This window comes from Lissotriton vulgaris, chromosome 3_2, assembly GCF_964263255.1.
Source record: "Lissotriton vulgaris chromosome 3_2, aLisVul1.2, whole genome shotgun sequence".
Taxonomy (NCBI): domain Eukaryota; kingdom Metazoa; phylum Chordata; class Amphibia; order Caudata; family Salamandridae; genus Lissotriton; species Lissotriton vulgaris.
The window spans coordinates 142850719-142877927 of NC_141690.1; positions in this window are offsets into that span (position 1 = coordinate 142850719).

Below are 27209 nucleotides of genomic sequence, written 5' to 3' on the forward strand. Positions count from 1 at the left end.
CAAAGGACAAGCCGAAACCCACAAGCCCCACGGAGGATCAGCATTCCCGTGTTCTGGGAAGGGCAAGGACAAGAGGAAGACTGGGTTCAGCCCGCAGAAAAACTAGATCATCATCACGGAGGTCATAGGACACTACCAACAACTGCCCGCCACCTCCACTGCAGCACTGGAAACCCAAACGGAAATATGGCAGGCCATCGTCAAAAATGTCAATGCAGTCGGAGTGGGGAGGAGGTCACTGGAGGAGGTCAAGAGGCGCAAGCATGAAGTGCACAGCCACACCAAGGAGAAGCTCTCCGCCAACAGGAAGGCAGCAAGGGCGACTGGAAATGGGAGTCCTGCGTCACAGGAGGTGATTGATGAGCTGTAGGAAATGCTGGCCACAGTCAGCAGTGTGGAGACAGTGGCAGGAATTGGGGGCCTGGACACAGCACTATACGACATGACCCAACAGCAACAGGGTGAGTAACAACCAGGGACGGGGGACAGGGGGAGATGGGCACAATGGCACACATACACAATTATGTGTAGCAGACTGCACACCCACAATGACCCTGGATCGTGTCACTGAGAGTCTTGGCACACTGCAGCACACATAGAAACGCCAAGTAGGACCCCGTCCACAATGTGCAAAAAGGGACCCCCTCCAGATCACCAATAACACAACCGACCCATGCACATATGCTGAATCCAGGAAAGCAGCGGCTTTGTGACCCAAACTGACTATGCAAGTAACACTGCATGCCCGATAGCATGGCAGCAGCCCAGAAACATGAGATGGCCCACGAATCGACATGGAGGTAGCCCAGTGCTGATCACATCCATAAAGGAGCATGTCACACTCTGACATGTCCACGTGCACACACAACCCATGCCGTACAATACACGCAGCCGACGAACAATGCACTAGGCCACAAAATCTGTCCAAAATCACAAATGACCCAAGTCAAAAACAAATCAGGCCCCGAAAAGCACACAATTCAAAGGCAGTCCGCCTCAAAGGGTGAAGGCTACACGAAATCAGAGCTGCAATGGGCAACTCCCCCACAATGCAGCACACACATAGCAATCACAGAACATCAGCAATGACGGCAATGAGGTACAAAGTGCTGCACCGTAAGACAGGACTCACAACAGGGTGCGTAGTAACTGTCCACTCAGATCAGGCATTGCCTGACACTGTTTGATGACAATGCACGGGCACTACCACACATCCGTCATGTAGTCGAAAAACACACTGAGTGCCATCAAATAGCCGGCTACACCAAAACAGTCACAATGTACATTGGCATGCAGTCTAAACGTTAACATCTGCTAATCTCCAACATACATGTACAACTCTGTTAACCTGCATCTCCCCTTTCACATTACAGAGAGACAAACAACACCTCCTGCAGAGCAGATCAGACATATCTTCAGTGACGATGAAGAGAACCCCCTGGTCATCTGCACCGACACCCTCCAACAGATAGTAGATAGCCTCCGCACCCCATCCCCAGAAGCAGGGCAGGCCAGCTGCCCGAGGTAAGCCCACCACCTGCACATACCACACAGCAGGAAACACACATCACCACAGCTGTATCCCAGCACCCCCTGACCAATTCATTGAGTTCCAACAACGTATGTGGCGTTGCCAGGTGGAGTTGGCTGACCAGCTGCGGGTGGGCTTCGAACTCGTGGCAGCCAAACTCGATGCTATACGTGGGTGTCTGACTCCCATCAGGGACCATGTATAGACCCTATCGGACACCCCCAGTATGCATCATGCTCCACCACAGACCTTGGCTGACCCTGCTGAGGCAATAAATCTAATACAAGAACTGTGTGGTCAGACAGGCACCAGCGATCAGAGCACAGAGTCGGCACAGATGCGGAGGTCAATGAAACCATGGAGCAGATGCAGGCTGGAAGACTGTCTGCCACGGCTGGACACCAGTGAGTAGTAACTGGGAACCTCAATGCCCTGCAGTACTTCATCTTGCCATTGCTGCCTCTGAGCTGGTCCCAGATGACTGCAGCGGGAACATCCACACACACAGCTCCGAGCCCTGAAATGTCCATGGCACACAGTGATGCTGCATGCTGCACCATCACAGTCTGTTGTGTGAGTGGCACACAGTGATGCAGCCATCACCCCGCAACACACACCGGACACACCGGACACAGAACCCGTATCAGGGGAGTAAGAAGGGGATGCAAATTACTTTGTGAGGAAGGAGGCAGTAGCATCCATCACCGCCATATGCCCAGTCCCTGCTTGGTTATGGACTATGCCCCAGGCCCCGGGAAACACCTCCTACTGACCCCTGGAACACTCTGTGACATGCACCCGGACCCCGAAATGGACTGCCATTTAATCACTGCTGGCCAATTACACAGCAATCCTGCTGCGGACTGCACTTTCCCACTTCCTAATCACTTCTCAATCCCCAAAGGACTGTATTTGTCCCACCACTGGGCTTCCATGTGATGTGGGCACGGATGGCCATGTACAGCACCAGCTCTGTCACTCACCTGAATGTGAATAAAACATTCTAAATCACACAGATGTGTCATTGCTATGTTCACTCACGTATGGAAGTATGGCTGGATGTAGGGACAATGATTGCACATGAAGGTACACTATGGTAACTTACATCTATGCGCATGTGTATCCCTGAGACACATGGCAAATTGGTTGACTGTGAAGGTGAGTACTAGCTGTGTCCCCATTGCACATCAACAAGGATCTCACGACCCTCCAGACTAGGCACACGTCCATGTGTTGAATAGGTCTGTGGGTAGGACTGACCAAATCGGTAGCAGGCCAGGAGTGGTGGCCTACATCACATGTGACAACAGAACAGCAAGTCGCATACCCAAGTACACACATCTTTGTGGACACATTATGTTATGATGTATGACATTGCTCCACATGGTCAGAGGTTGCACACCATACTCACATTGCTGCAGTCACGTAAGTGCACATGTCGGCCAGCACCTATCCCAAAACATTGTCTGGCTCACAGAGGTTGAACTTGCAAAAGGGACACACCAACATTGCACATGTGTCAGTCAGTCGCTCCCTGTGTAGGGACCATGCTCATTGTGGCACACAAGTGGACAATCAAATCAACACACCTCACAGTTAGACACCAGTGGGGTGGCATAGACTTTATTGGCATGTGCGTGTCAGTACGGATGAGGCAACGGCCACAACAGGCATGGACATGCTTAAGACACTTGCACGCAGCATGGGTACATGTTGAGGTTCATACATTGTTGTTGCATCAATGGACGAAAATCATAACGGATGGCAACGCTCCCAGCCCACCTTGCCTTGCTGGATGAGTCAGGTGTTGGTTGGCATCTACCCATTGCCCCGTGTGAGGGGGCACAACTCACTCCCCATGGAATCTGCATAGTGCTCTGCCACCGAAGTGTGCCTATTGTCTGCTCTGCTGACAGTGCTCAGGTGAAAGGGTCCGACAGGTTCACATGTCGTAACACAGTGCTATGTGTGTGCTGTACCCCAGCAGTGTGTCACATTGGCAACGTTGCCAAACAAAGCTGAGTTGCTATGACCATGGACCTGCCTCACCTTGCACAGGTGTGTGTATGCACACGTTGTTTCACACACATGCATCCAGAGTTCAGACGATGGCAGATGTGTCCTCTGTTGTGGGGGGTTATGTGAGCAATCCCCACGATGCAACATGTTGTTGGGACCTGTGTTGTGGGTAACAATCGGATGTGGCTGCAGGAACATAGTTAGTTACTCGTCCATGAATGCCCGAGCAGCTTCATATGCACTGTGTTCAAATAGTACGTCGTTGTAGTGTTCAAGGAACACCAAGGTGAGCCAATCCATTAAGCAGTCTGGGCAGGTGTGCTCAGCCCACGCCATTTCACCAATCCACAAGACAGCCCAATAGGTTAGCGCCTCTATGTCGTCACTGCACATGAGGAATTGTGCAATCTCTCATGCACAACTGCCAATACATACGCAGTATGTAAAGGCACCCCAGGCATGGCTGTCTCCGTTACACTCCTGTTCGTGATCCAACAGGGGGCGTGGACACAAGTCATAGTCCAATTAATCTACGGTTGTGTTGGATAGGCAGACATCCATGGGACACTCGAATGTGCATGTTCGGCAGTGGAACCAGGGCTTGACTCAGGTGTTGAAGGCAATGCGGAAGCTGAGCCGGTAACTGCCAGTGGCACTGCACCCAGTAAATGCAGCATTCATGCACAGTAGTTTTCGACGTGACTGAGATTGTGCATGTGCCCAGTATGGCCTGCCATTGCCTTGGTGCGTCTCGTGGAACCAGTACTCTTCTGTACTGCGGCAGTTGTGTGGAGGATATGCCACATCTACGAGCAATGATTCCAATGTGTGTGCAATGTTGGTCTGAATGGGTTGCTGTTTCTGTGATAGTCAAGGCCATCCCATGCAGGGGTACTTCAGGCAGGGGCTTCTCTGTGTGGGGTGTGGATCAGTCGGATTGTTCCTTTGCGCAATGCGTGGTGTGGGAGTTGTTCATATCTGCCATGGCATCTCTCTCAGGGTGTTCCAGGCGCATTCAGGACCAAGGTTAGAGTTGCAGGTGTCCTCCTGCCTGCTGCATTGGAACAATGGAGCTTTCATCCCTGAGGTTTGTGTGACTATTACTTGCGTTTTCGGAATGTGATGTGGCTTTGTGGCTGAGATTGGGTCATGGTTTTGGGCTCATGGTGTACAGATGGCGATACACACACACATGTTGGCATGTGGTGCCTGGTGCCCTGCAAGGCCCTGCGCTGCTTGTGCAATCTCACTCCGTCTCTCTCTCTCCCCTCACTCTCTCCCTCTCTTTCCTCCATTGGGCGCAAGGCACACCTTCTTCTGTTGGACATCATCTTCCAGGCTATGTCCTACGGATTGTCCAGTGTGGACCCGCTAGGACTCATCCGTATAGTTGTTTTGTCTTTTGTTTGTATGGTGTTTTTTGTTGGTGATTGCATTGCTGTATGACTGGTTCTCCATTTTCTGGCGATGCATGTATGTTGATTTTCCTGCTTGTGCAACCTCGGGCAGCTTATTTCTTTTGTGATTCATGGTGTTGGTGTACAGTTTCTTGTTCCGAGTTTGGGGGTGTGCCCGGGGGGGAGGTGTTGCAGGCCTGGGTGTGGTGTTGGCGGGTGTAATGGCCCTCTTGGGTGTCCGTGCTGCATGGTCAGTTGCTCCAGGGCATCTGTTTGTCTTCACGTGTGGCTGTGGGCTGTGCTCCCTTTTGTGGTGCAGACTGTGGTCCGACTTTACACCAGGTCAGAGCAGATGTAAATTTCCTGCTGCTAACACATGTTTTGTGTTTTTTTCACGGTTCTGTCTGGTCATTGGGAATGTTGTGGTGTGGTGTTGTCGCAGCTTTTGGCACGGGAACACCTACTCTGCATCTCATTAGCGATATTTGGGGGGTACTCTGTTGCGATGTTTTTTGCGGCTGCTGTTGCAAGTAAACTGGTGCTGGGGGCTGTTAGTACCAACTTGTGAATGGGGTGGTAAGTTTATGAGGACTTTGGCTGTGCAAAAGTGCCTTTAATTCGGTGATAGATCCTTGTGAATATGCCCCCAAGAGTTTAATTGCTTGACAGTTCTTCAGGCATCCTCCAGGAGAGAAGAAACCGAATGCAACAAATGGTATCTGCTAGCTCTGTGACAAGAACACAAGTCAAACTCTACTCCTATGGCACTGTGACCCTGAGATGACACTTCAACTACAGGTATACAAAGAAATATTTTTGGCAACACTGAGTAAAAGAACAACTCCTGAAACAGAGAAAAGAGAAACACCACAGAACATTCCATCAAAGGTGTTGCAGTCAGTTGCACAGGCAAATAATCTGCAGTTAAAAAATGTTGCATTCTTCTGCATAAAATGCAAGTACAATGTATGTCAAGGAGAACAGAAGCCCAGAATTGGGGATGGAAATTGGAAGGAAATGTAAAAAAAAAAAATGTCATTCAATTAGCTATATTTCATAAGCTACCATTTTCCAAAATAACAAACATCCTGCAACAAAAGAAAACAGCTCTAATGAGAGTCACCAACAAAACTCTATCAACTCTTAGGCCCTGAATGCCCTTGTGCAGCAGGTTGGATGTAAGTTAGATTTAGCACAAAATCAAAAAGCACAGAAATTCACTGAAGAACTACAATTGAAGTGACATTACAATTAGGATTAGTTATAACACCTCTGTCTTAAAACAACCTCTGACATTCACTTAAAAACCTCTAGCCCCTGGAATTCATTGTAATGTTGTGGCTCCATGTGGTCTACCCGGAGCAGTGTTTAGCACCAGGAGGTTTGGGAAGGGAGTGGGAGGAGTAGCGGGTGAAGTCCTGATTACCCCAAAGGGCAGGAGGAAGAAGAGGCGCAACCTATCTAATTATGTGGCATCCCGGTCGTTCAAGGGGGTCTGCTTTCATCAGTAGTGCACTCTTGAAAGGCAAGTGTCAGTTCATCTCACTGTGCTGCAATGAGGTGTTTCTGGAGTCTTCTGGCCTCCTCCCTGCGCAGGGCCTCAGCAGCCGTCTCTGGAGTACTAGTGCACATCAGTGAGAAACAGGCACTGGAGAAGGAGATTTCCACTTCATTGCGATAAAGCACCTAGCTTATAAAAGGGCAAGGTCCATGAACCTGCTTGTCACCCTTCCTGTCTTATGATGACTGTAAAAGCCTAAAAGGCAACTCTGGGGTAAAAAGGTCTTTTCGGTCCATTACTGTGGTCAATATGAAACACACTTCACTCTGTGGGCATGAAGCAGCAGGGGCAGCCGGCAATAGCCGTATCATATATTGTGTAGAGACGTGGAGGTGTCAAGTATTGTCTGTGGAGTATGTGGAACTGAACGTATTGGAACCTATCATTCTGCGAACTTTGTGAGGGCGAGAGAAGGTGAGAGATGGGTATGTCCCATTCTTTCTGGGTGAGAGATCGCCCAAAGTCTGTGTCCTATTTGGATCGAAGATTTGATAAAAGATTCACTGTTCAGGTAGAAATCATTCTAATGAGCCAGGAGATTAGCATACTGCCTGTTTCTGTAGTGCAAAATGTGTTCAGTAAGAGGGTTGTTTGGTGTCATTGATGTTCCATGTGAAGTTCAGTGCCACCAGGATACACAAATGGAAATCATTCCCTTTAGACATGAAACGCATGACTAACCATCTGCCTTTTCACAAGAAACTTAACATATACCTCTTCTTAATGTTCTCCTTTTGGGTATTTGCACCCTTTACAAAACATCTTAACATAACATAACTGATGGGGGGACGCATCGTACCTGCTCTGTTGCTGTTGGAGGGAGAGTGGGGGACGCCGCACACAGAACTCTACGACCCAGAAGGCCACGGGCGAAGCAGCGGAACAGCAGCCCCTACCCCTTGACACAGTGCTAAGCCCGAGCAAAGGGCTGTCTGTGGCCGTCAGGGGTCGGAGGAGGCAGGGCTGGGCCACCCCCCTTGTTACCGCCTCTAGAAGGTACTGTTGACATTGTATGAGTACTTCAATAACAAGAAGACCTAAGTAATGGGGAAAAGAAAATGTATGGAGGGAGGGGGTGAGGGCCCAAGTGTGTTGACAAAGGGGAAGAAGGCAAGAAAGTCTAAGAAAGTAGCAACGCATGCAGGGGGGAACTGTGTTGTGGACTGAATTGACGAGTTAATCGAGGAATGATTGAGCACTACTTACGACCAACCACCTTCCTAATCGGAAGCCAGAAAGGGGATCTGGGAGCCCAGTGGAAGCACTGAGGGGGGGGATTAAACAAGGCCCAATAGTGGTCCCTGATATGTTCCTAGGGAGAAAACAAGGTGACAGAGTTTAAGAACAAGGGAATGCTGAGGGGGAAAATGAGATCACTAATTCTGGTATAGAACATAGAGCAATATGCCCCCTTGTGGTTGATCCAATTATTATTTGTAAAAATAGGTTTTCAGCCCTAGCAAATACTGATAGCTGTAGTCCTACGATTGATGGTGAAGGAGCCCAATCCAGTAAATATGAGATGGTTGTTCCCCAGGGAGCTACTGAATTAACACTGGGGGGTCTTCTTGACTCTCTCGTTCCCACTAAGGAAGACAGCACTGCCCTGACCATTGTGGTCAAACAATTATGTAAACTGGTTGAAGGCATGCAGGTTAAGATCGAAAGCCTTACCGCCACAGTAAATAATACCATATTAGGTTGTGGTCCCTGTTCTACTTGCTTAGCAAATAAGAAAACAAGTGGTATACCTATAGATCAGGGAAAAGTGGCAACCCAACGCATTGTGCCTCGTCCAAGTAGAGATAGTGTCTTGAACCAGGCTGGTGCTTTGTATAGTGGAGCGGTTAGGGCAAGGAAGGGGTTGTCGCAAGTCCCTTATACTAATGTTGTCAAACAACCAAATGCAACGACAGGGGAACACACACCAAAGGGAAAGAAGTGGTGATTTCAAACCGAGCAGTAGACATCTTGACCAAGCTAGCATGTCCAAACAAATTAACAAAAAAATTTCTACAATGGACAGAGGTAACCAACGAGGCAAGATGGCGGCCGCTTAGAGTGGCTGGTGCGGAGCTGCGGTGAGGTCGCATAGCAGCAGGAGCCTGATGGCAGTCTAGCGCACTACCAGGAACCGGACGAGTTTCTAAATAGGGGGAAAGACGAGGGCTTCATTAGGGGAAGCAGAAAGTGATGTTGATGGCACTTACGTGTCGTGGATCGGCGAGGCAGCTTCTCCAGGCATTGATTCAGGTGCTGGAGGCTCTTTCCCCTAGTCGAGAATGCTACGCTGCTACAGGAGGGCGGAGCCAGTCACGGAGACGGCGGAGTGAAGCGAAGTCTGGAGCGGAGTTCCTCAGCGGTGACAAAAGGCTTGGAATCCAGCAGAGGAGGTGGTCACAGGGGGGTATGGCTCCAAAACTGAACCAGGGGTCGAAGGCTGGTAATTTGAGAAAAAAAGCCCAGAGGGAAAAAGTTGAAAATGAAGTAATAGACGGTACATGGAGTGAAGCACCACCTCCGCCTCCGTTGGACCAACAAAGGAAGAGGCAGCAAGGCGCACCCAAGACCCGACTGGCCACTGCTTCCATAATGGACATGCTTACTAAAGCGGGTAAGGAGTAGGGGCCCAAGGACTTGGGAGGGTGCAATTTTTTCTGATGCAGCTCATGAATCGGACTCTAATTCAGTCCCTCCATTGGGTCAAGTGGTCGCGGAGCCTGAAGTAGTAACCCTGGGCGAAGGCGCTGGTTTAGCGGAGGCTGAAAACCCTGCTGTTGGAACGCTAGGTAGCAAGGGAAACCCTGAGAATACTGTAAACCCCCAGGTGGTGGTACATCCAGTATGCGTCTCGCAATCTTTGGTTCTGGGCACTGGGGAGGCTAATGACTTCATAACAGCTGAGTCCACAGCTACATTGGAGCCTCCAGTAGCAGAAGTGGAAGGGGCAGTAGGCGGGGCAACTGGCGGAGCAGTTATGGAAAAAGAGAATGCGCCGAGTGAAGCCTTCTTTTCAGTATCAGAGGGGGCTGAGTGGTCAGAGGATGATGATGAACACAGCTCATTTTTGGAATCAGATAGTGACCCTGATATCGATCAGCTGGCAACTGCCCTGAAATCCCAAGCGGCTACCTGGGGTCAAGCGCACATGCAACGGCAATTGAGCTGGGACCATTCATCTGCCCACCCCCTACAAGGTAGCCCACTGATGGAACAGGCGCAAATGTCCTTGTTAGAGATGATACATCAAGAAATATTAGCACATAGAGAGGAAACACGCCAAGACAACCGTAAATCACAGGCTGCTATGAGGAAAATGCAGGGAGTGGTGCGGAAACTCTCTAAGGCTTGTGCTAACACTGGGGACAGAGTGTCAAACTTGGAAGAGCGGGTGGTGGCTACGGAAGCCAAGATGGCCGATGCTGTGACCAAGGTCGATGCCCACTGCTCCCAGGTGGTAGACATACAGTGGAAGCTTGGGGAGATGGAAAATAGGCTCCGAAGAAATAACCTGCGAGTCCTGGGAATCCTGGAGGGGGTCGAGGGCTCGGATATTAGGTCATATATCATTAAGCTTTTCCAGCAAGCCTTCCCCGAGTTGTCCGGCTGGGACTGGCCAAATGAGCTACAAAGAGTGCACCGTACCCCCTTCAAAGTACGAAGGAATGCCAAAGAAGGAGATAAACCTAGGACGGTGCTTATATTCCTTGGTAACTTTATTCTGCAACAGGCAATCGCAGAAAGGGCGAGACCAGATGCCAGGAGAAGTAGCGATGGGGTGTCTTTTTTCGTCCACCCAGACTTCTGCCACAGGACTGTGGAAAGACGCTGGTGCCTTAGGGGGCTGATCAAGCCCTTCCAGGATAGGAAACTTCAAGCTTATTTGATAAACCCGGCGCAGTTAAAAATTATTAATGAAGGGAAAAAACTCTGTACTTTTCCTCAGAAATCAAGGCCAAGGAGTATCTAGACAGCCTGGGCAAATAGGCTTATTCTATGTTATAATTTGGTGTTCCTATAGGACTGTGGCCGGGGTGTGGTTCCTGGGTGCACTGACATAGTTTTTCTTTGTTTTCTATTTTGGGCATAATTGGGTATTAAGAGGTTTTTAGTGCTGTCCTCACCGCAAACACTGCACGTCCGTCACATGCACAGACAAGATCTGTGCGCCTCACAGGGTGGGGGGGCAGGAGGGGACGGGTCGCAGGGGGGTAGGGCGGGGGTGGGGAGGAGAGGGAGGTGGGTGGTTGTGGTAGGGTGAAAGCAGAAAATGGGAGGATAAAGTGCAATACTGTTGTTTTTGTTGTTCAATTCGGACTAAAGGTGTGTTTAACGAAAACTAGAGGGTATCAGGCTCAGGTTATTGCGGTTGGTCAAGCTAATTGCCAGGATGGCAGATGTTAGAATATGTACAGTGAATGTGGGAGGATTAAATGACTGGAGGAAGAGACAAAGATTGGCCTATTTTGTTAAATTTAATAAGATCGATGTTCTGTGCCTCCAGGAGACTCATCTTCCATGGGCAAAGCGAAATCTTCTGTTTCTAAATGGTTTGAGCTGGTAGCCTGTTCGTCACAATCCTCGACAATCAGGGGGGTTGCAATATTGGTCAGGAAGTCTCTGGGAGGTGTTAAAAGGGTGAAGGTAGATAGCTGTGGCAGATGGGCTATCGCGGAATTGGAAATGGGCTATACCTTGTGTGTAGTCTATGGTTCTAATGAGGATGACCCAGAGATCTTTGACTTTTTGGAAATTGAATTAGTTAGTTGGCCGATACCTCTAATAGTATGCAGAGATTTAAATATCTCAGCCAACTGGGTTGATAGGGTAAACTACGCTGGGCGGAAACCGCGGGTCTTTAGGGCAATAAAGGCACTTATGGGTTCACTTGGATTAGTGGATGTTTGGGGGACTAAGGAGCCCCAAAATTCTGGATTTACCTATTTCTCAAACCCTGCTCAGAAGCATACTAAACTGGACTATTTGTTTATCTCCATATCAGAAATTAATAATGTAGCTATATCTAGGCTACCGAGGGTACTCTTGGATCATAATCCGTTGGTAATTACATATCAAAGGGTTTTGTTTAAAAGGCAAAGGACCTCTTGGTCATTTGAGAGGAGATTATTGGAAGATGTAAGATTTGTTGCCCATTTTACGAGGTGGACTGGTGATTTTTTTGCTGCTAACAGATATAGCTCATCCCGCAATATTGTATGGGAATCATTTAAAGCGGCCTTTAGAGGCCAAACAATAAGTTTTTCAGCCAATATGAGAAAAGAAGATAGGACTGAGATAACGCAATTATTGGGGAGGCTAGCGGTTGTGGAAGAAGAACATATTAAGGTAACTGCCCTGGGTAGGGACGGCAGTGATAGTCATAATACGCTCCTGGCTATCAAGGCAGAACTACAGAAAGTGATCACCCAGAAAGCGATCGGGGAATTTCAAGCTACCAGAGCTAAGAGATATGAAATGGGAGAACATGCAGGCAGAGCCCTGGCACTTTGTTTAAGGCAAGAGGAGTCTAAAAACGTAATCACAAAGATAGTAGAGAGTGGTAAGGAGTATACAGAGGCTAAGGAGATTTTATATTTTTCTAGAGACTTCTACCAGAGATTGTACGACGAGGAGGTCAGGGTCGGAGGGCAGTTGGAAGATTGTGGTGATACAGGACCGCATCTGGACGACTCTCTTCAAGAAGAATTAGATAAGGATATTACAGAAACGGAGCTAGCTTCAGGGAAGGCCGCCGGACCCGACGGCCTTCCTCTGGAGGTGCACAAGCGTATTGAATCAGAGATTATCATACTTCTCGCGGACCTTTTTAACAGAATTTTGTGTACGGGGCTGATTCCTGACTCGTGGAGAGAAACGAATATTATAATATTCCACAAAAGGGGAAACCTAGCGAGAACCCAGGGTCGTACCGACCAATCTCGTTGATCAACGCAGACACCAAGCTATATTCTAAGATCTGGACTTTGAGGTTGGGCAGGGTCATTGGCGGTCTCGTCTACCCTTGGCAGCATGGGTTTGTCCCGGGTCGCGGCACGACGGATCATACCAGTAGGGCTATAGCTTTGTTTGACGCCCATGCTGCCACGGGGGGGATGGCCATGATCCTGCTCGACGCAGAGAAAGCTTTCGACCGTGTGGTCTGGAGCTTTCTCTGGGGTGTCTTGGCAGGTAGAGGTTTTCGGGAGAAAACTATTAGAGCACTCAAGGCAATGTATAAAGATCCTGTTGCTAGAGTTACGGTCATGGGTGAGAAATCTGAATTGTTTGCTATAAAGAGAGGAACGCGTCAAGGGTGCCCTTGCTCCCCGATTCTTTTCTCTCTTTATATCGACCCTCTCATCCAGGCTACATTAGTTTGTCCCAGGTTAAGGCCCGTGGTTTTCAATGGTTATGAAAATAAAATTCTAGCTTACGCGGATGATCTCGCGGTTTTTTCAACCGATCCCCAGCAGGCAATGGTCGTTCTGTCTGAACTTACAAAACAATTTGGTGTCCGCTCCGGATATTTATTAAATGAAGCTAAGACGCAGATTATATGTACCAAAAATATAGTCAAATCAGATTCTAGATTTGTGGACGCAGCTATTTATTTAGGTGTGAAAATTAATGCTTCTGTAGACAAAATAGTAGAAGAAAATTATATTCCGCTTATCAGATCGATAGAGACTGACCTAAGAAGAATAGATGTGCTGCATCTCTCATTGATAGGGAGGGTGAATGCGGTCAAGATGACGATGTTCCCCAAACTGCTATATCTCTTTCGGGCTATACCATTATTTCTGGAAGAGAGAATAATTAAAAATCTGGAATCTGTCTTTATTAGATTTATTTGGCAATTTGGCAAGGTCAGGCGTTCCACTAATTTGATGTCACTTCCAAGGGAAAGGGGTGGACTGGCCTTGCCTAATCTAAGATTATATCATTGGACCTGTCTTTTGACCCAAATGTCGGTGCTTTTCCAGTCAGAGGCGTGCCCCTGTGTTCTAAGTCTCGAAGTCCAGAGATATTTGAGCTGCTGCTAGGAAGAAAGGCTCTGGGTTTAATGCTGTGTGAAGTGGACCGGAGATTTTATAAGAAATCTAGATTTAAGATTGTTGATGGTGTATGGCGGGTCTGGAAGGCCTGTGAAAAGCTATGTAACATCCCCAAGGTTAATCCATATTTACATATGTGCAATTCTAGCCTTTTCTCACGGATGGGTGTGGATAGGACCTTAAAAGTGTGGAGGGGGATGGGTATTAAGACACTTCGGGAAATAATGGAAGGAGAAGGGGTTGTTAGTTTTGACGCCCTACAAAACAGATTTGGAATTCCAGCCAATCATTGGTTTGTGTATGGCCAATTGATATGGTCACTGAAGGCACTTAGACCAAAACCGCCGCCTCCTGTAAATAGTCCCCTGTTGGAGGCATTGACTAGGGGCTGTAAGAAGATCAAGACTTTATATATGTTCATGTTCAAGAAGTCTTTATTCGATTAATTCATCATAAAAGACATAAATACAAAAAAACACAATAACATATGTAAAATCAGTATTAAATCGTTGGCATCGAATAACTTCTTGCAGAAGTATACAAAATTTAAAAAAAAATACAGATACTAGTTACCACAATAATACAGGATAAAACGATCTCAGCTAATTTAAATTAATAGACCTACTTCTAATGATCCAGGCCCAGCCTAGGAACTTTGCTACCCCCACCACAATGATCGGATCCAGATTAGTTTTTAACAGTCTCAGCGCCTCAGCAGACGAGCGTGTGCCTAGTTGACTACAGACAGGTTTGAGCCACTTAGATCTGGGGGCTGAGTATTGGGGACACACAAACAACATGTGAGATAGACTTTCCCCTAACCCTTGACATTTTGCACAAAACCCCTGACTAGCTTTTCCCCACTTCGTGGTAAAGTCCCCAATAGGGAGTGTGCCACATCTGAATTGGAAAAAAAGTTTTCGATCCAGGGGTTTGGTAATGATCTCCCAGTAGTTTTCTAACCTGGGAAGATCTTTGTGCACCAAAAATAAACCTGAGAGACTACTTGGGCTTGTTTTTATAAAAGTATTGTGCATCACCCAGGCCCAATAGCACTCTTTGAGCTCATTTTTAGATGGAAAAGAGGCTGTCTCAGGCGACAACCACAGCTCAGAGAGGCCCAGAGATAGGAGAGTAGCCTTGAGATCTCTAAACCATCCTATTTTTAGTGCTCCCGGAGAGTTTTTTAACTCAAGGCAGGCTTCAGCGTAGTGGTGTAGGTCAGGGGTTGTCCACAGACGCCTCCAGAATGAAATCGGTCGAAATCGTGCACAATCGACCACCGAGTGACACCCAAGATCGTATAGTAGGGGAATTAAAGGTGTCGATTGTGGCAGACCAATTGCCATCCTTAGAAATTTGTTTTGGGAATGTTTCAAGGGGTCCAGGTTGCTACCTCCCCATAACTCAGCACCATATAGCACTGCTGACAAAACCTTCCCACCATAGATCTTCATCAGCGGGGACATGGGTTTGGTAAAAGAGCTTTTATGTTCTTTAATCAAAGCTCCACCCAACTGTTGATGTTTCAAGGTCAGGAGCTCGATCTGATGGGACCAGTTAAGTGTGTCGCTGAATAAAACACCCAAATAAGTAAAGTGCTTGGTCTGCTCTAGGGGGGTATTCCCCATAAGTACCCTAGCCTTGACCTGCTTGTGACCCCTCATGACCATAAATTTGGTCTTGGCAACATTCACCTCTAGCTCATGCTCGCTGCAGAAACTCTCAAACCTCGACAGTGCAAGCTGTAATCCCTGCCTGGTTCTTGAAATCAAAAGAGTATCGTCAGCGAACATGAGCAGAGGGATTTTCATGCCAGCCAAACTTGGCGCATCTGTGGGGCAGCCCTCAAAGTACTTGGTGACTCTGTTTATATATAGGGAGAACAGAGTTGGAGCCAAAACACATCCCTGTCTGACCCCTTTCAGCACAGGAAACTTTTTGGTCACCTCACCAGGTTTTCCCCACCGTACATAGGCGTAAGTCTCTGCATGAAGGTTGACAATGATGCGAACTAAAGAGGAAGGCATACCCATTTCCAACAGACTGTTCCAAAGCCCAACCCTTGGTACAAGATCGAACGCAGACCTAAGGTCTACGAAGGCCGCATAGAGGTTACCTTTGCCAAGAGTGACCGTCTTCCAGTGTAGAAGCATAAACCGAAAAGCCTGATCCAGGGTACTAACATGTGGTCTAAACCCTGCTTGGAGAGGAGTAAGAATATTAAATTCATCAATCCAGGCCTGAACCCGGGATAGGACAAGACGTGACACTATCTTTTGAACCGCGTCAATAAGGCTGATCGGCCGGTAATTAGAAGGAACCGACCGATCACCCTTCTTGAAGATGGGCAAAATCTCAGCACCCGCCCATGAAACAGGCACCTTTGCTCCACTGGCCAGCGTGTTTGCCAGAAACAGTAGATAGGGTACCCATAGGTCTTGATCCTGTTGGAACATATCCGCAGGAATACAATCCGGGCCGGGAGCTTTGCCCCTGGGAATGGAGTTCAAAACGTTTTCAACCTCTTTGGCTGAAAACACAAGGGTATCAAAGGACAGCGGCCAACCAATGGGAGTTTCCCATTCACTGAGGCACCTGAACTGATCCTCGAAATGGGACACCCATTTTTCTTGGTCGACAAAAGCAGGGCTCGGACGATCATCCAAGGACTTACCCCATTTGAGGAGGTGCCAGAAATGCGTAAGATTCCTAGAACCACATGCCTCAACTAGGAGAGCCCAGCGTTCTTCATCCCAGGCGGCTTTGGCCCGCCTCTTGGCTATATTGTAGGCCTTCCTGGAGGATTTAATAAGAGCTGTGTTTCTAGATTTTAGAGCTTTGAACAGGTTTAGATGAGATGTACCACACTCATCATTAAACCAGTTCGCTGGCTTCCTCGGTTTCCCAATGCCCTTTTTAACAACTATTTTAATGAATAAGGACTTAAGAGATGTGAACAGGCTGGCATGAATATCTGAGATTTTAATAGATATTTGGTTTGGATCATCACATTGCTCAATTAATTTTAGGGAATCTGAGACCAGGGATCTTATTTTAGTGCGAGCATCCATATCTACAGCAACCTTTGGCCACCGGACCCTCCTCAAGTCATTAGTTAATACCACGGCCTCTTGTACAACATTAGGGAGGTGCACAGAAGGCTTGGAAAAACTAAGATCCTTGAGTTCCGCAAGGAGAGGTTCGTGGTCACTTTCAGGGCGAGGTCTGATTTCCATATCCGAAACCAAGGGCCACATAGTTACATCAACTAAAATGTAGTCAATGCGACTACTAAATCTTCCATTAAAGAATGTTGGGTTGCCCAGTCTGTCCGATCTGGTACGGCCGTTAAGGGCACGCAGTCCCCAATTCAGGCATAGGCCTTTAATGAAAGTGGCACTTTGAGACCATTTAGTAATCGGAGGTAGCTCCAATTGTGGAATACCCCAAGTCGAGTCCTCGTCCACCGTTAGCATCCCATCATCCACACTTAGTGGTTCGAAACAGGTATTAAAGTCACCCGTAACCACCACATGACCCTTTTGGTGTGCAGAGCCAAGGAATTCATCTAAAAGTAGTAGGGTAGATGAAACACGACCACCCAGAGTTCCTCTTGCATACACATTAAACAACAGTATAACCAGTCCACTATTAAGCTTCAGGCTAACAATGAGAATATCAGGACAGTCAATGTGGATTTCTTTAACAGAGACTCCTGCTGATTGGCGCACCCAAACAGTAAGACCCCCCATAGCCCTGCCTCTTTGCCCTCTAACTGCAGGTTTGTTAAAGCTCAGATAACCTGGGAAATATACCGGATGAGTTGACCAAGTCTCCTGAAAGGACCAGACATCACCTTGGCTGATAAAGTCAGCACAATCAGGTATACATATACAGGAATCTATACCCGCAACATTCCAGCAACCCAATAAGGTACCCTTGGGACGGGCTTGTACACCCGAAGCTGTAACATCAGCGGGGGAGGATCTCCAGGTATGTTGGGAACCAACAATGGAAGTGGCGACCTCAGCGGGAACCCCAACATTAGACATCCTACAAACCCCATCCCGCAATGCCTGTGCAGGGAGTGGACCTGTAGCAGAAGCCACACAGGAGGGCAGAATGTCCTGAGACGGGGGGGTGATAGCCCACCCAGTTGATAAGGCAGGGACACCTTCCACACAACCAACAACAGGATCTTTAACACATACAGTCTTACATGGGAGGAGACATGAAAGCAATCCTACCGGAGAAATACGCTGGGCGTCTGTTCTGTTCCCCCTAGTTTGTCAATCGTTCGTCGACAGCCCAGAAAGTGGATCATATAAGTTTCTTAGTGGAATATTCCACAAATCCTTGGGATGGGGGGGCCTGTTGGGATTAGAAAAAGCTGGAAATAAGCTGGAAGGCTGCAGAGCCTGTCTAAAAACTGATGTGGGGGGGAACAAGGGATACGGAGGATTATTAATAAAAGGCAATCCCATTGATACAGAGGGGCCAGACGGCTGAATAAATGGCTTAGCCCAGCCCGGTGTTTGGGGAGGGCAGTTGTAGGTGGATTCAATGTATGAGCGATACAAAGCTTCAGGGTTGAAGTGGGGAACATGGAAGCTTGACGTAAAGTTGGACCATTTTTTAGCTTTACTAACTCCACCTGGCTGACTTTTGTGTGGATTAGTCAGGGTTTCGGGGTAAAAATATCCCAGATTCCTTGTGGAAATCCCACCCTCGTTGTTCCCCACATACCAGTCGGTGAGGTGGGATACTACCCTGTGGTCTCTAAAGTTGATAATAATAATATCCCCTTCAATGTCCTTAGGACGCACCCCAACCCACTTACATCTTCTAACCGTTACAATGTCCCCGTTCAGGTTCGAAGGAAGGGGTCTATTTGTTTTTAACCAGAAGATGACTTTGTTTTTTAAACTGTCGTCATTTTCCCTGTCCCCTTCCTGTAGAGGAGGCACACCTGTCATAACAATAACAAAGTTTAAGGAATCAGGCGGCAGGTCAACAAATCTTTTCGAGGGTAGAGATTTCTTCTGTTTACTATTTGTGTCAGCAGGTTTGCCCATCCCATTCTTTTTTGCTGATACTACCCTCTTAGGCAATGGTTTGGTAATTACAACACTGGGGGTAGCTGCCGCAGAGGGTTGAGATGATGTAGAATTTGCAACCACTATCGGTGCTTTACTAGATATGGGGACAGTTTTAGAAGAGTTAGAGGTGAGTGTTTTAGTGGAAGTGGACGAAGACAGACCAGTAGCTTTGGATGATACACCTGCAATATGAGATAAGCTAGCAGGGATACTGGAGGGGTTATTGATCTTAACCATGCCTGAGGAATGAGACGATTCAAAGGACGCCACAAGGCGGTCCAATTTTTCCCCCATAACCCTTACACGTTCCAACAAGGGAAGCATGTATGATTTAATAAGTTTCCCCATGATGTCGACAGTCGCTTCATCCACCCCTGTAGGCACTGACACTGAAGGTACTACGACAGGGGCTATATGCTCATCGGTGATAGTAGGGTGGGACTCTACTGTGAGGGGAGGGTTAGTAGTGGGTTTCGATGGAGGCGGGACATGTTGACTACGTCCTTTCCTTTTAACCCCCCCTTTACGCCTCTTCTTCCTTGGAGGGGAGTGAACCACCCCTGAGACTAGGTTGGGCGATCGACCTGGTGTTAGGCCGTTCGCCTCCGGCACAGTCTCTCCTGAGATTAGATTACCCAGAGTCAGGGTGGACCGCATAGGGGAAGGATCTACATTCCTACTATGTGACTCAGGGATATTTAATTCTATTACGCTCGAGTGGTTTATAGGAGAACAGATCAACTGGCCTCCACTGGTAGCGCCACTACACGACGGAGAAATATCGGGGAACCTAAATATGCTAGGGGTAAGATTAAGATCAGTCATGTCAGCGTCAATAACGCTCAGACCATGGGCTGGGAGATCCTTGGTAGAATTAAGGACAGGCAGTGGAATACTCTTTAGCTGCTCAATTGAGCGTCTACGCTCAGCTCTCCTTTCCGCCAATACCAGGTCCATGTCGACCTCCTTGGCGGATTTCTTGAAGAATTTATCAAGGGGACCCAAGACAGAGACACTTACACCTGGTGGAGCAGAATGGCTCATGATAACAGTGGAATAACAGAGTTAGGGAATTAAAAACAACACAAATACAGTAATAACAATCCCAGAAAACAAGAGCAGTGACACTGCTTACTGGGAGTAGAATAGAAATGTCCTGGCCCAGCCCGGCCTCTTCTGGCCCCTGACGGCCACAGACGGTCCCGCCCTTGTCCCGGGCTTCTCCCGGCGCCCACCCGCGCGCTCCCGCGCAGCGGGGATGACGCTCCTCTTTTATTGCTTGCTGATAGGACTCTGGAGGCGGAGCCGGCAGGGAGAGCAGCCCAGATGACCACGGGCGCGCGGGGGCTCCTGGAACTTGGAGTCCCCCGCTGTGGCTCGCAGCCCTGCCGGACAGAAAGCTTACACACCTGTGAGCCTTACAGGCTGCTCCTTGCCGCGAAGCGGGACCCGCGAAGCGGGTCCGGCGAGAAGCAGCGGCGGGAGCAGACAACAAGCAGCGCAGGCAGCAACGACCGCCCTCAGCTCCCTCCTGGACAATGGAGCAGTAGGTCCGTGGTAGTGGTAAAAGAAATCCGCTGAGTCTGTAAAGGGACGCCGCTATATTGGTCCTGGTGGAGGCGGAGCCGGCAGGGAGAGCAGCCCAGATGACCACGGGCGCGCGGGGGCTCCTGGAACTTGGAGTCCCCCGCTGTGGCTCGCAGCCCTGCCGGACAGAAAGCTTACACACCTGTGAGCCTTACAGGCTGCTCCTTGCCGCGAAGCGGGACCCGCGAAGCGGGTCCGGCGAGAAGCAGCGGCGGGAGCAGACAACAAGCAGCGCAGGCAGCAACGACCGCCCTCAGCTCCCTCCTGGACAATGGAGCAGTAGGTCCGTGGTAGTGGTAAAAGAAATCCGCTGAGTCTGTAAAGGGACGCCGCTATATTGGTCCTGGTGGAGGCGGAGCCGGCAGGGAGAGCAGCCCAGATGACCACGGGCGCGCGGGGGCTCCTGGAACTTGGAGTCCCCCGCTGTGGCTCGCAGCCCTGCCGGACAGAAAGCTTACACACCTGTGAGCCTTACAGGCTGCTCCTTGCCGCGAAGCGGGACCCGCGAAGCGGGTCCGGCGAGAAGCAGCGGCGGGAGCAGACAACAAGCAGCGCAGGCAGCAACGACCGCCCTCAGCTCCCTCCTGGACAATGGAGCAGTAGGTCCGTGGTAGTGGTAAAAGAAATCCGCTGAGTCTGTAAAGGGACGCCGCTATATTGGTCCTGGTGGAGGCGGAGCCGGCAGGGAGAGCAGCCCAGATGACCACGGGCGCGCGGGGGCTCCTGGAACTTGGAGTCCCCCGCTGTGGCTCGCAGCCCTGCCGGACAGAAAGCTTACACACCTGTGAGCCTTACAGGCTGCTCCTTGCCGCGAAGCGGGACCCGCGAAGCGGGTCCGGCGAGAAGCAGCGGCGGGAGCAGACAACAAGCAGCGCAGGCAGCAACGACCGCCCTCAGCTCCCTCCTGGACAATGGAGCAGTAGGTCCGTGGTAGTGGTAAAAGAAATCCGCTGAGTCTGTAAAGGGACGCCGCTATATTGGTCCTGGTGGAGGCGGAGCCGGCAGGGAGAGCAGCCCAGATGACCACGGGCGCGCGGGGGCTCCTGGAACTTGGAGTCCCCCGCTGTGGCTCGCAGCCCTGCCGGACAGAAAGCTTACACACCTGTGAGCCTTACAGGCTGCTCCTTGCCGCGAAGCGGGACCCGCGAAGCGGGTCCGGCGAGAAGCAGCGGCGGGAGCAGACAACAAGCAGCGCAGGCAGCAACGACCGCCCTCAGCTCCCTCCTGGACAATGGAGCAGTAGGTCCGTGGTAGTGGTAAAAGAAATCCGCTGAGTCTGTAAAGGGACGCCGCTATATTGGTCCTGGTGGAGGCGGAGCCGGCAGGGAGAGCAGCCCAGATGACCACGGGCGCGCGGGGGCTCCTGGAACTTGGAGTCCCCCGCTGTGGCTCGCAGCCCTGCCGGACAGAAAGCTTACACACCTGTGAGCCTTACAGGCTGCTCCTTGCCGCGAAGCGGGACCCGCGAAGCGGGTCCGGCGAGAAGCAGCGGCGGGAGCAGACAACAAGCAGCGCAGGCAGCAACGACCGCCCTCAGCTCCCTCCTGGACAATGGAGCAGTAGGTCCGTGGTAGTGGTAAAAGAAATCCTTTATATAATATCCTTCTAGTGGAACTTCAAGATGATTTGGATAAGATGGAAGTAACCTGGGCTAGGAAACTGGGAAATCCTGATGTAGATGTTGATTTGGCTATACTATTGAATAAAAGGATTTTCAGAGCCTCAAATTTGCGAGCCCAGCATTATAAAACTGTGTTCAATCTGTACTACACCCGGCGAAATTATTTGCCTGGGGGGTCAGGGAAGATGACAGCTGTCCAAGATGTGGGGTTGGGCATGCGGACCTGTTGCACATGTTTTTTAATTGTAGCCCCCTGACCCCAGTTAAGATTGAGATAGAGAAATTTTGGGAGGGGCTGCTAGGTCACAATATCGATGTATCCCCTACCCTGATGATACTGGGTATAGATTCTAATCAAAAGTTAGGAAAAGAAGAAGAAGCCCTGGTTTTTATCTCTGTGGCTGTGGTCAGGATTTTTATTTCAGCGGGGTGGAAAGATGTTGTGGCCCCGTCCTTTCAAATGTGGCTTTCCAGATTCCTTGGAATTCATAATATTGAGTCTTGCCTTTACGAACAAAAGGGAAGAAGGATCTGGGCTCCCATTACTAAGTGGAGGGAGACTAAGTTGTAACTGTTTGAGTTGTGATACTGCGTCTTATGGTTTTATCTGTTCTCTATATTTAACTATGGGTTTTAAAATTATGTGTCTTTTGATGAAATGCTGATTAAGATGAATTGAGTCCTCCCTATTCGGATTTATGTATTTATGTATTTGCTATTGATTTTATTTATGTATTGTGCTTGCTGCCCTAGATTTGTTTTATTGTCCGGATAAATTGAACCTAATATTTTTCATTTCTGTAATGCACTGATAAAATCCCAATAAAAAAAAAAAAAAAATTAAAAAAAGTACAGAGGTAGCCAACAACATCATGCTAATCTGAATGAAACACCGAAAGTTTATTTGGTGAATGTTCTGAAATTGGGCCCTGGCAGGGATCGAGAATCAAGTGAATCTCTAACTAATAAGGCTATTCATTAGATTAGGCACACCAGGGGTTGTCGATCCGCGATAAGAGATAATATTGTCAGGGCACAAAGCTTATTACTCAAGGGGGCAAAACCGACTGTATTGAACTGGTCTTTAAACAGGCAAATATGGCAGAAAATTTAATATTGTTGGAGTTTAGAAGTTGCTCCCCAGATTATTCTGCCATACAAATGAGATCTTCTCCCCCCAACATTGGTTGGCTAAAACTGGAAAGCGAGTATTCGAAAGTGAACAAGGCTGTTCGGGCTAAGAGTCTAACGATTGACTACCAGATAAAGGTGACCAATCAGGTCTCTCAGTCTCTATCGTAGCGGAAAACCCGAGCCTGCATGTAGATCCTAATCCAGGTATTCTTCACACACCAGTAACATCGTGGTTGTTGGAAGATCATGATAACCCCATCTCAGGTCGCGTCCTAGAAGGCCCAAATTTAAATATGAACCCTAACCTCCCTGATGGCCTTGATAAATTTGGCTCAATTTTATCTTGGAATGTTGCAGGATTGAACACGAAGATTCAAACTCCGGAATGGGCCTCGTTTATTAATTTGTATAATATATGTCTATTCCAAGAAACCTGGCTACTTGTAGCACAGTATTTCCCGGGGTTTTTACATTTTAGTGTACCCGCAGAATAGGGTGAAAGAGGGCGACCTTCAGGGGCTTTAGTTATTTGGATTAGGCAGGACTTAGAAGTTAGTGTAAAGGCACTTCCTTCAAATCATAGGGATATACAGATTGTTACCCTTAAGTATAGACAGGCTAAACCTGTAGATATCTACAATGTATATGCGAGGAGCACAGGGGGCAAAAAATCAGAGACTATTGCCGCCCTAGAAGAACTTATAGAAAGATACTCCACGCAATCACATATAATTGTAGTGGGTGATTTTAATATGACTTTTGAGCCGTTGTTAAGTGGCGACTGGAACCTCACGGATGACGAAGATAAGCAGTGGGGAGTTCCTAAATTAAAATTGGAACCTGTAAAGAGGTGGACTGAGCTGACAATTCAGATAAATTCAATTTGCTTGAATAAGGGGTTGAGGGCAACCAATGGCAGGACATCGCAGGATAAGCTGGGTGCTACTACGTTCAAGAGCGGCCTACCAGAAAGTAGAATTGACTACATTTTAGTGAGTCTTGGAATGTGGAACCACCTAGAGGACATGATGGTTGTTGATCGGTTGGAGAGCGATCACAATCTTCTATGTATGTTCTTGTCTTATTGGAAGGCGCCTACGGCTGCCAGGGGAACGAATAAAGTGTCCTCCCCAAATATAGTTCTTGCGAATGATATGCGCCACATAAAATGGGCAAAATTGCTAGAATGCCAGGAGCATATAGATTTTATTTCAAGCATGCTAGCATGCTAGCAACAAGGGAGTTGGGGGTACATGCCAGTAGTGATGGTACGGATCTAGATTTAGAATCTGGTACTAGGATACATGAAACATTGTTCAACCATTTAAAAGGTTTGTTTGTTAGACCATGTAAGGTGAATAAGGCACAAACTAACCACTTTCCACGCTGGTATTCCAAAGAATGTAGACAAGCACGTCATGATTTGGGTCAGGCTATAAATTTTGGATCTAGTATCGCTGTACGCCTTGCAAGGGCAGCCTATAAAAGTGTAATATCCAAATGAAAGCGAGCTTGGGATGAGAAGAGGTGGCAAGAGCTCAAGGAAACTAGTGCCCCAAAGAATTCTAAATGTTTTTGGAATATACTTAAGTGGGGTTGTGAGTGCCAACCTGAAAAGCCGCAAAACTGGGTAGCCCAAGAAGAGTGGGTGGCTTATTTTAAGCCGCAATATGCAGAAAGTGTGGAACCAAATACAAGTGCAGAGGTTACACGCACACCCTTCTTGGAAGATCCATTTAATATTGGGGATATAAATTGTGCCCTAGGCTCTGTGGTACCAGGTAGGGCGCCAGGCATAGATGGCGTACCAGCAGATACCTTTTTGCATGATAGAGAATCTTGGGGGAGGTATATATTATTGCTGGGAAATCTAATAGCTAAGGGAGCACCTATACCCGAATCGTGGAACGGTGCGGAAATTATACCAGTTTTTAAGAAGGGGGATAAGTCACTCCCCGGTAATTACCGCCCAATCAGTCTGATTGATACCATGCAAAAGATCTTTGGTAGACTGATTTTGAACAAAGTGCAGGAATGGGAACGTGAGCAGAACATTTTATCCCACCTCCAAGCAGGATTTAGAGCCTGTATTAGCACAGTCGACCAAATACTGCATTTTGCAATGCTTCATCGGAAGACTGTCCAATTAGGTGGGGGTAGCTTATATGCTGCCTTCATTGATTTGAGGGCCGCCTTTGATCTTGTTCCACGCTCGATCCTGTTGTCTGTTCTACATGAAATGGGTTTGCCTCGTGCCCTTCTTTCATTATTTATGAGACTCCATGAGCATAAATATGCACAGATAAGATGGGGTTCTCCTAGAAGCATTACCAGCCAGTGTCCAGTAGAAAGAGGGGTGCGACAAGACTGTGTGCTAGCGCCAACCTTGTTTTCTCTATAGATAAATGATGTGGCCAAACTACTGATTGAAGCTAATGTTGATGCCCCAACTCTAGCAGGGGCGAAAGTACCCATTTTAATGTTTGCTGACGATTGTCTAATTATTGCCAAGACCCCGAGTGGATTGCAAAAAGCGCTAGGTATTTTTGAAAATGTTTGCACCAACCGAGGTCTGGAAGTAAATGTTTTAAAATCCAAAATTATGTCTTTTAATCAACATAAATCATATAAGGGCAATATATTAATGAATGAATTACCCCTTGAGCAAGTCAAGGCTTTTAGCTACCTGGGTGTTAGTATCCAACATGATTTGCGATGGAACCAACAGGTTGAGTTGGCAACACTTAAGCATCGCCAACTGGCTGAAGCATTGAGCCTAGAGCATGCAAAGTCATTAACAAAACCAGTTGCCCCTGCTCTACGTGTTTACGACGCAAAGGTGGTTAGCTCTGCCCTCTACGGCGTAGAGATTTGAGGCTTTGAGAATGTAGGTAAAATGACTGCATCTGAAAATAGGGTCCAACGCAATCTTACCCCAGAGTACCCCTATGCGTCCTGTTTTTTATGATTTAGGAATGAGACCAATAGAACTTATTGCTAACTTGCGACCAGTATTGTACTGGAGGCGCTTATGGTCAACTCCTGAACTACGAATATTTGCTGCAGGACTCATGGATATAATTAAAAGGGATACCTTTCACAAAATTAAATGGTTATCGGGCGTTGGTGGGATCCTTGTAGAGTTAGGAATGCAAGAGTTATGGGAGGATCCACTCAATGCTAGGTTTCCATCGAAAAAGGTTTTAAAGGGTATGTACTGGGAGTTGGTGGTATCAAAAGCTTTTAGGACTACTGCTCCACTTTTGCTTACAGGGATCTTCCTGGATTTTAAAGATGAGATTATTTTAGAAACATTCTTGGATGATATAACCAAGCCACTGGATAGAAAGCTCTATTTTTAGCTTAGAATTGGTAGTTTACCAATCAGAGCATTCACATCTGGGTGGTCAAATGGTGGAAAGGCATCTTGTCCCTGTTGCCCGGCCCCCTTGGAATCAATTGGTCACATGCTATTTGGGTGCCCTGCATACTCTGCTCCCCGCAGGGCATGGTTGCGCCCAATGTGTAAACTATTGGGTACCAGGAGTGGTATGGTAGCTACTAGAAATATTTGTACAAGTACTAACCCTCCTGTATATATACCAGTGGCAAAGTTCCTAGGGTGGTCTTGGACTATTAGGAGTAAAATGATGAAGGGGTAATTTGGCCATATTGTGCTTTTGTGGTATACTGTGGTATACTGTGTATTTTAGTTATTATGAATTTTATGCCCCTTTTAAGATGAATTGCATTTTAGATACTATGTATTTTAAGCTTTTTTAATATTTGATATTAATATTTGAGATGAATTTTATGTATTTTATGCTTTTATGACATTTGTCGAATAAAGCTTGCTTGAATTGAATTGAATTAACATAACTGATGAAAGCAAGATTCAACTTAAATTCATAAACCAATAACTGAATGACCAAGAATTATAAAAATACATCTCAAGAGTTGAATATTATCACCATAAGGCAAAGATATGGTCTTACAGATGTCTTCACACCAAAGACCGAAACGTTGACAACTGCACCCATTCTTTTTGTAGCTGCTTTCATCATAAGAATAGTTTTTTTTTACAAAATTGGCTACACCGTCTTTATCTGTACAACATATGAAATGGGTGATCACAAAAGTGTCAGTAAGATGAGAAATGCTGTAAAAAAATTCTGCATCTCGGCCACTTTTTGTCTATATAT